An 8360-nucleotide genomic window follows, 5' to 3' on the forward strand; every position below is an offset into this window, starting at 1 on the left:
ATACTATTTCTTGGAAGGGAACCAGTTACAAAAGGAAAGTCTGGTTTTAGGGGCCGTTTACTAAAGGCTTACCTGGGTAAGCGTTTATCAAGTCCTATTACCTTATTCGGGTGAGTATGACAAGGATCTAGAATCTTACCTGGTAAGAGCGAGGAAATAATTGAGTCTTACCCGGTAAGTGAAGGGGACGACTCTTACCATGGGTAACACTTACCGGAAATTACATACATTACTGTTTTTGTTGACTAGAATTTTACCCGGTAGGTAAGTGATAGTGTTAAATTTTACCGGTAAATGTTTATCGGGTAAGTGTGATAAATGGCCTCTTATAATTGCTTGGTCTGTATCGATTTAAACGCTTATGGTGCCTTCTTGAGAAGAACTTTTAATTGTTGGGCTAATCTTTTTGAACTTTTAAATGCTTTTCTTACTTTTTGAAATTTAGTTTATGGGATACCCAGTCCTTGATGATAGTGGATTTCTGCCTGTAATGGATCTCTGTGTCCCGAGTGACGAGTGCTAGGCGTCCAATCATAACTTGGTGTCCCGAGAATTCCATAAGCTTTAACAAAAATGTTTCAGAATGTTAATGCATGAACGTATATCACATGACAAAAGGTATGAATGTAATCATCATAATTTTGCATCTTTCATAGTTTTTGCAATAGTCATAAAAACTAACTTGAATGGCATTGTCACATAAATTTATCCTACAATTGTTAATAATCCTACTAAATAATTGGACCACTAGGTATTCATGTCTAAGACCATCCCCGTCAAATCCCTGGGCATCAAAAGAAAAACAAAAAAAAAAAAGTTATAGGAAACTTGATTGAAGCTCCCAATTGATAAAAGACATTAAATTCCCACATCGTCAAGAAGGAGTGCATGAAAAATAAAATCTTTTGTGATTTGTATAACCAAAAGTCTTGGGCTTATCCGATATTATAACTACCAGATTAGAGGAAAAATTGCCTTTCATAGAAAAGGCAATAAGAAGGAAAAATAACACAAGTGGTCTGAAACATAAACTTTTTTCTTGTTGAAAATTCATCCATATATGGATTCATCTTTAACAAGTATTTATCTTCCATTATCAATGTCAGATCTGTTTGGACTTGTGACAAGTTGAATTCTCATGTATTTAGGGTTTAGGGTTGGGGGGGATAGAGTTTTGGGTTTATGGTTTCGGGTTTAGGGGTTGTGTGTTGGGGAATATGATTTATGGGTTAGGGGTTTAAGGTTCATGGGTTAAGGTTTAGGGTTTATGTGATATGGGTTTAGGGGGTAAGAGTTAGGGATCAGAGGTTATGGGTTAGTCTTTAGGGGTTAGGGGGTAGTAGTGATGGTGATTTTTTTTTTTGGGTAAAGGGGACGGAACCCCGGAAAAATTTATTCAAAAATTAAAACAAGACAAGCTACGAGGGGCATATCCCAAGGAAAACAAAAACTAAGTGCCTTCCAAGAAAATGTTTAGGAAGGACACTTAACAGAGGTCTAGAACTAAAAACCATGTTAGCAAAATTGAGCCAACAATCCCAAGCAAAAATACAAGCCAAACAATAAATGAAAGTGATGGCCCAAGGCAAGGAAATAGGCGTATCCCACCGGCATCCAACAACATCCCTATCATTGCAGCCCATAATAGCTTTCCGCTTCCACTCCATATCCTCAAGCCCAATTAAAGCAAAAGAACTCCAAAGAATAGAATAAATGGCCCAATTACAAAACAACTTGAAGCCCAGAATAAAATCCATCATGTAGTTGATATTCCTCATCCAGCCCATGTCCACAAGCCCAAGATAGTTAAAGGAACACCAACAATTTAAATAGGCAGCCCAAATAAAGATCACCTTGAAGCCCAAATGCCTACCAATCTCATGGTCCATCAATTTAGAATTGGAATTACCCAGCTTATCACAAAAACAGCCCCTCCAGCCACGCGACCAGAGTCTGCTTTCGAGCATCGACTCCTTCGAAGAGGACACCCTCCCAGACCGATTGAAGCATGAAGCAACATTCGAAGCAGCACCCGTCTTCTTCAAAGAGGACCACACAAACTCCATTCTCCACATAAAACCCAAAACAACCCCTAGGGTTTGGAAGTAGATGCCACGAGTGAAAGAATAGTGATGGTGATTTGCCCCGACCCGGTGGGGAACCCGGTTCACCCGACCTGAACAGGGACTAAGATTCCCTGCTAAAACGGGTCTCGGGGCCGGGGATCTCCGATAGGCTCAAACCGGGGTCGGGGATCCCCGGTAGAATCAAACTAGGGGATGTTCTTCATGGGGTTTGACTGGGGATTGATAGAGGTTTTGACCGGGGATGGGATGTTAATCTCCGTACCCATCGGGGACCAGGGCCGTGGGATTTTACTACAAACCGGTGCCGTGGCTAGGGATTACAAAACCCGCCCCCATCCTCGCCCCATTGCCATCCTTCTCATTAACCGCAAAGAACCAAAGCAAAATCCATTCCTCATGAACAGAGGTCGAAGATTTGGACACCTTTGGATAGGAAAACGATTCTTCCTTGTTTTCCTATGCAAAGATTTCTTCAAAGGAAGATAACGATCCTCCATGAACAAAGAGCAACTGAGAAAAACCCAAAAACACACAAGAAAGCTAGAGAGAAAAATCCTAGAGAGAGAAAGAAGAGAGAGGGGGAAACTTGGGTTTGGGGTTTAGGGTTTTTTTTGGATAAAAGGGACGGAACCCCCGGAAAATTTTTATTCAAAGAAAGAAAGAAAGACAATTACGAGGGGCATACCCCAAGGAAAAAGGAAAAGTGCATCCCAAGAACATGTTTGGGAAAAACACAAAGCAAAGGCCTATTTCTAGAGTTTAACATAGCTTTACACAACCAACAAGCCCAAGTATAAAACCAATCCAAACGCTTTAAGGAGGAGAAAGCCCAACTTCCGAAACTTGGACCATCATAATAAGGCCTAGAAACAACCAGATCTTTGTTACCTATGTAGTAGACATCCTTTAGCCAGGCCCAATCGCATGTATCCATAACAACAATATCCATGTGAGATTTGGAGTTAAAACAGGCCCAACTATCCTTCTCAATATTAAGATCCATATAGCCCAAATTCTTTTTCGGAGCCCAAGCCCAAAAATCACAATCGATGGAGACCTCAATGTCTTCCCCAAGCAGAGTCCACATTGTCTTCCTCCAACAACATATCTCCAAGCAATTCATCAGACGACAAGGAACAATACACAGAAGACAAAGCCCTCGGCTTTCCTCGACATAGAAACATAACCAGCTCCTCATCTCCAATTTCTTCCAACCACCATTCCACCGCCTCATCCAGCAATCGATCGTCCCATCTAGATCTTGAATCGTACCCAAATCGTCGATGAAACCCTCTTGCCGGGTGCGATTGCAGGGTTTTGAAACCCTAGGCTTCGGCATTAAACCCAATTCGCCTAGACTCCCCTCTTCCCTAATCTGCAATCGACCGAAGGTTTCCAGATTATATTCCAACACCCTCCATGCCTATAGATACAAAGCCATCGGCTTCTCCCATCAAGAACCTTAGAAGGTCCAAACAGGTACAGATTGCAGGATGACCGATACAGAGAACTTCTTTGAGATAAAAGCCACCATTTCCATCTTTGAGTGTTAATTGGCATCCAAAAAATTGGATACCAAACTTCATCTAAAGTCAACAAAACAATCATTTTTAAGGATTGGAAATTTGTTTTGCGAATGATTCCTTGAAGATGCAGCATAGGATAGATGGTTGGCTGCATCAATTGAACAGATAGATAAACAAGATCCATGATAATACCAAAACCTTTTTCATTGTAGGAACCCAGGCCTTCGAAACTACTCTTCCACTCGTCATTATAAAAACTAACACCTAGAACACACCTGAACTCGAAGGCTTTACTTTGCATAAAGTACCAGATACTATCAGAACAGGAAATTCCAGTTTTGGTCCATACAGAAATAGACCAGAAACCAATGGTCGAGTCTCTGCCTTTCCTTCCAAAACTGTTCCACAGAAAAGATATGAGGCTAAGCACTTCCAACCCCACAGGTAAAGATAGCAAATAGCCCATAACACCCAAACTCTTTGAGAAAAGGAAATTGAAGCTCATAATTGAACTACCATAGAGCATAGTCCAAAACACCCATAAAAAATGTAACCCCATGTTGGCCAAGACTAAAAGAAAAACAAAGAACCATTTTCTTTTAGAATTGGTAATATCAAGAGACCTACAACTACCTATCCCCTTCAACCCAGAAATGTTAAGAGACACATTTTCAATCATGCACATCAAATAGCCCCCATACAACAAGTTAAAAAGATCCCATTGGCTCAACCAAACCTCCAAAAAGACCTCCTTATGGCTCCTCAACAAGATCAAGTAAAATCCTATCTCCTCTACCCTGCTCCCCCTTATTTCATCAACCCAAGACCCAGACCCCAAAATCCCAAGATCAAAATTTAATAGGTATCTGCAGGCCATTCTTATGGCCCTTTTACCAATGAAGCAAAAAACAAAGACTGGCAATAAGGTGGAATAATTGAACAACCACCAAATTGCATTATTAGGAGCAGACAAATTGAAAAGGGAGAACCAAAACACACACACCCATAGAGAGAAAAATATATGCATAATAAACCACGCAGCAGCAGTATGTAAACAGACCCTCAACACAGGAGAAAGGATCCTAAACATCATCCATCCTCTTTTCTCACAACTGTACCTCCCACACCCCCAATACACAGGAAAAGAAAACAAATCTAAAAGAGAAACAAAAAACCATTCTCTTTTAGGTTTGGTGACACCAAAAAGACTGTGATTTCCCACCATCCTCTCTTGAAAAATATATATACTCAAAACTTCAAACCTATGTATCTTGAAAAGATGGAACCAGACACTCAACCTGCTTTCCAAAAAAAGATCAAAATGACTCCTGGACAAAGTTAGAGGTCCCCTGTACACCAAATAACTCCTATACTCAAAACCGCCCCTGTACAACAAATTTTGGCAATCCCCATTTACCAACCAAACCTCCAAAAAGACCTCCTTTTGTCTCCCAACGCAAGATCAATAAATTTCCTATCTCCCCTACCCTGCTCCCCCTTATATCAACATCCCATAACTCAACCCCAAAAAGCCCATGAACCAAAACAGTAAATAGCCTGTATAGCATGATTTTAACCCTTCCCCTCAAAAAATACCCAAGTGTATCCCAAGTGTATCCTAGAGCACCCCCCAAAAAGAACCCACCCCAAAGGATCTCATAAGCATCATTGTTTCCAACTCTAACAATTCTCTCAATTAAACTCTCTCTCAAATATTTTCTTGAAGGCAAAAGGAGAATACTGCCCACAGACGAACCAAGAAGCAGTAATCTAACACAGTTGCTAGTAGGAAGAAATTTCAAAATAGGCAAAGATTGAAAATTTTCCATCTCCCAATACAGAGATCCAAACTCCATCAGCCTCAGATTCCAGAAAGTGAATAACAAGTCAATCATAATGGCAAGCATCAACAAACTCATCTTGACACATCTTTAAGCCCCACAAAATAGCAGCTCTCCTAGTTTGAGAGTTATTTTTGATCTTCAAGCCCATTAATCTGAGTTTAACAATCATCAAGATTTGTTTTGCTAACACAACAACCGACCTTTCTTTTCCCTGATGAATTCTAGCATTACGCTCTTGCCAAACGAAGTATATCACAGCTTCCAGCACAAGTCTCTGAAAGATACTCCAGATTGAGTTGGTAATAATCTTGTTGCTCACAGTCATCACAAGGTTATCCCAATTCATATCTTCACTCTCAATGATGCTCTTAAGGTCACCAATACCCCCAACAGAATCTAGAAATCTCCAAACATCCTGAACATAATTGCAGGAAACAAAAATGTGACTGTGTGATTCTGACTCCTTTTTGCAAAAGACACATTAAGGATCCGTAATTAAAGACCAAGTCCCGATCCTATCTTTAGTTCTTAATCTGTTCCTAATGGCAAGCCATAAGATAAAAGCATGCCTAGGCACACCTTGAGAGAACCAGATCATATTGGCCCAACTCACCAACTTCTCATCACGAATATCCCTCCACACAACAGCAACACTAAAATCAGATGAGATTCCATCCTTATTTTTCCATCTGACTTTATCTTTGATGCCATCAATTAAAGGAGGCAAATATAATTGCAAAATTTCTCCATATTTGCTTCATATCTCCATAGGCCAAGCCCACAAACCATCAATAACCACATCCCTCACCTTCATATTCAGATCCATCCTAGCACAATAGATTTCTCTTTTAGAGATTAAGTTACAGAGCGGACACAGGGTGCCAGGAGTCAAACCATAAGGAAGTATCTCTACCATCACCCAACTGATGTATGACATGATCTCTGAACCTGTTTCTGATCTTCACAGTCTTCCTCCAAAACCACGAAGCGTCATAAACATCACCAATTTCCCAAAAATTTCTGTTTTTTAAACGGTATTCATGAATCCATTTAACCCATAATGAGTCATCTTTTCCAATCACTTTCTAAATTTGTTTGGAAAGAAGGGATTTGTTCCAGATCCTCAAATCTTTTACCCCCAGATCTCCTTGATTCCAAGGAAGACAAACAGTTTTCCACTTGACTTTAGCTTTCCCTCTCACCAGGTCACCACTATTCCAAAGAAATCCTTTAACCATCTTTTCAATCTCTTTAACAACCGAAATTGGCAGTAAGAACATAGAAGCCCAATACCCATTGATAGAGGAAAGCACATAATTTATAAGCTGAAGACGCCCAGTAAACGATAACCACTTGTTCTTCCAGTCCCCAATCCTTTTCCTGACTTTATCAATAAGCCCCAAACAGTCTTTGAAACAATTTAGTAGAGATTAACAGAACACCCAAATATTTAATTGGGAGGGATCCCAATTTAAAAGGAAGCACTTTCATAATCTCCACTCTATGGCTCCTAACAACATTTCCCAGGAAGGATGTGCTTTTTTCCATACTAGGTTTAAGCCCTGAGACTCTACCAAATTCCCATAACGCATTTTTTAAAACATTCACTGATATAGGATCGCCATGACAAAACATTAACAAATCATCCACAAAGCAGAGATGGGTCAAACCTATTCTTTCACACTTAAGATGATATTGAAACTCTTCATTCTTTTGAATACACCTTTTAACCATTAAAGTTAAAATCTCCATAACCAACGTGAAAAAATATGGAGATAGAGGATCTCCCTGCCTAAGACCTCTCATTCCAGGGAAAAAGCCATGGTGATCCCCATTCACCCGAATAGTGAACGATGCTGACGAGACACATTTCATAATCCAGGCAACCATGCACGGATGAAACCCAAAGTTCTTCAAGATAACTTCTAAGAACTTCCAATTGACAGTATCATATGCTTTCTGGATGTCAACCTTAAAAGCACATCTTTTAATTCCCCTTTGCCGATGATACCCTCTCATTAAATCTTGAGCCAACAGAATGTTATCACTGATCTGTCTTTCAGGGATGAAAGCAGATTGGTTAGAGTCCACTAAGAAGATCAGAAAATCCTTTATTCTTCCAACCAACACTTTAGAAATGCATTTGTAAATGACATTACAACATGCTATAAGACGAAAATCAGCAACATTTTTAGGAGTTTGAGACTTTGGCACAAGAGAGATCACCGTAGCATTAACTTCACCAAGTAACTTTCCATTGAAAAAGAACTGCTGGACAGCCTCACAGATATCCTTTCCAATAATAGGCCATGCTTTTTTGAAGAATCTAGAGGAGAAACCATCTGGACCAGGGGCTTTACCATCATCAATGTCAAAAAGGGCATCTTGAATTTCCTTATTGTCAATAGGTCTAACCATGAAATCAGCTTGGACAGAGGACATTTTTTTGATAAAGAGAGAATTAGGATAAGCAATAGGCTCAACAATCTCACAGGAGCCCAACATTTTCTCAAAATGAAGAACAAACTGATCAGCAACAGCAGCCCCCATATATCTATTACCCTTCATATCTTCAACTTCATCAATTCTGCCCTTGTTAACTCTGCTTTTAACAACACTGTGAAAATACGCCGTATTAGCATCCCCTTCTCTTAGCCATTGGACTTTAGCCTTTTGTTTCAGAAATCTCTCTTCATCAATAATCACACTCTTCAAAGCATTCAAGTACACAACTTTTTCCATCCGAAAGTCTCCATTTTCAGGATCAACATTCAAATCATTTTGAGCTCTACCCAACTCCACTCTCAACTTTTTAACCTTCTCAAATCATTTAGGGTTTAGGGTTTAGGGTTTAGGGGTTAGGGTTTAGGGGTTAGGGGTTAGGGTTTAGGGGTTTGGGGTTT

The sequence above is a fragment of the Cynara cardunculus genome (genome assembly GCF_001531365.2).
Source record: "Cynara cardunculus var. scolymus isolate 2C chromosome LG 7, CcrdV1, whole genome shotgun sequence".
NCBI lineage: Eukaryota > Viridiplantae > Streptophyta > Magnoliopsida > Asterales > Asteraceae > Cynara > Cynara cardunculus.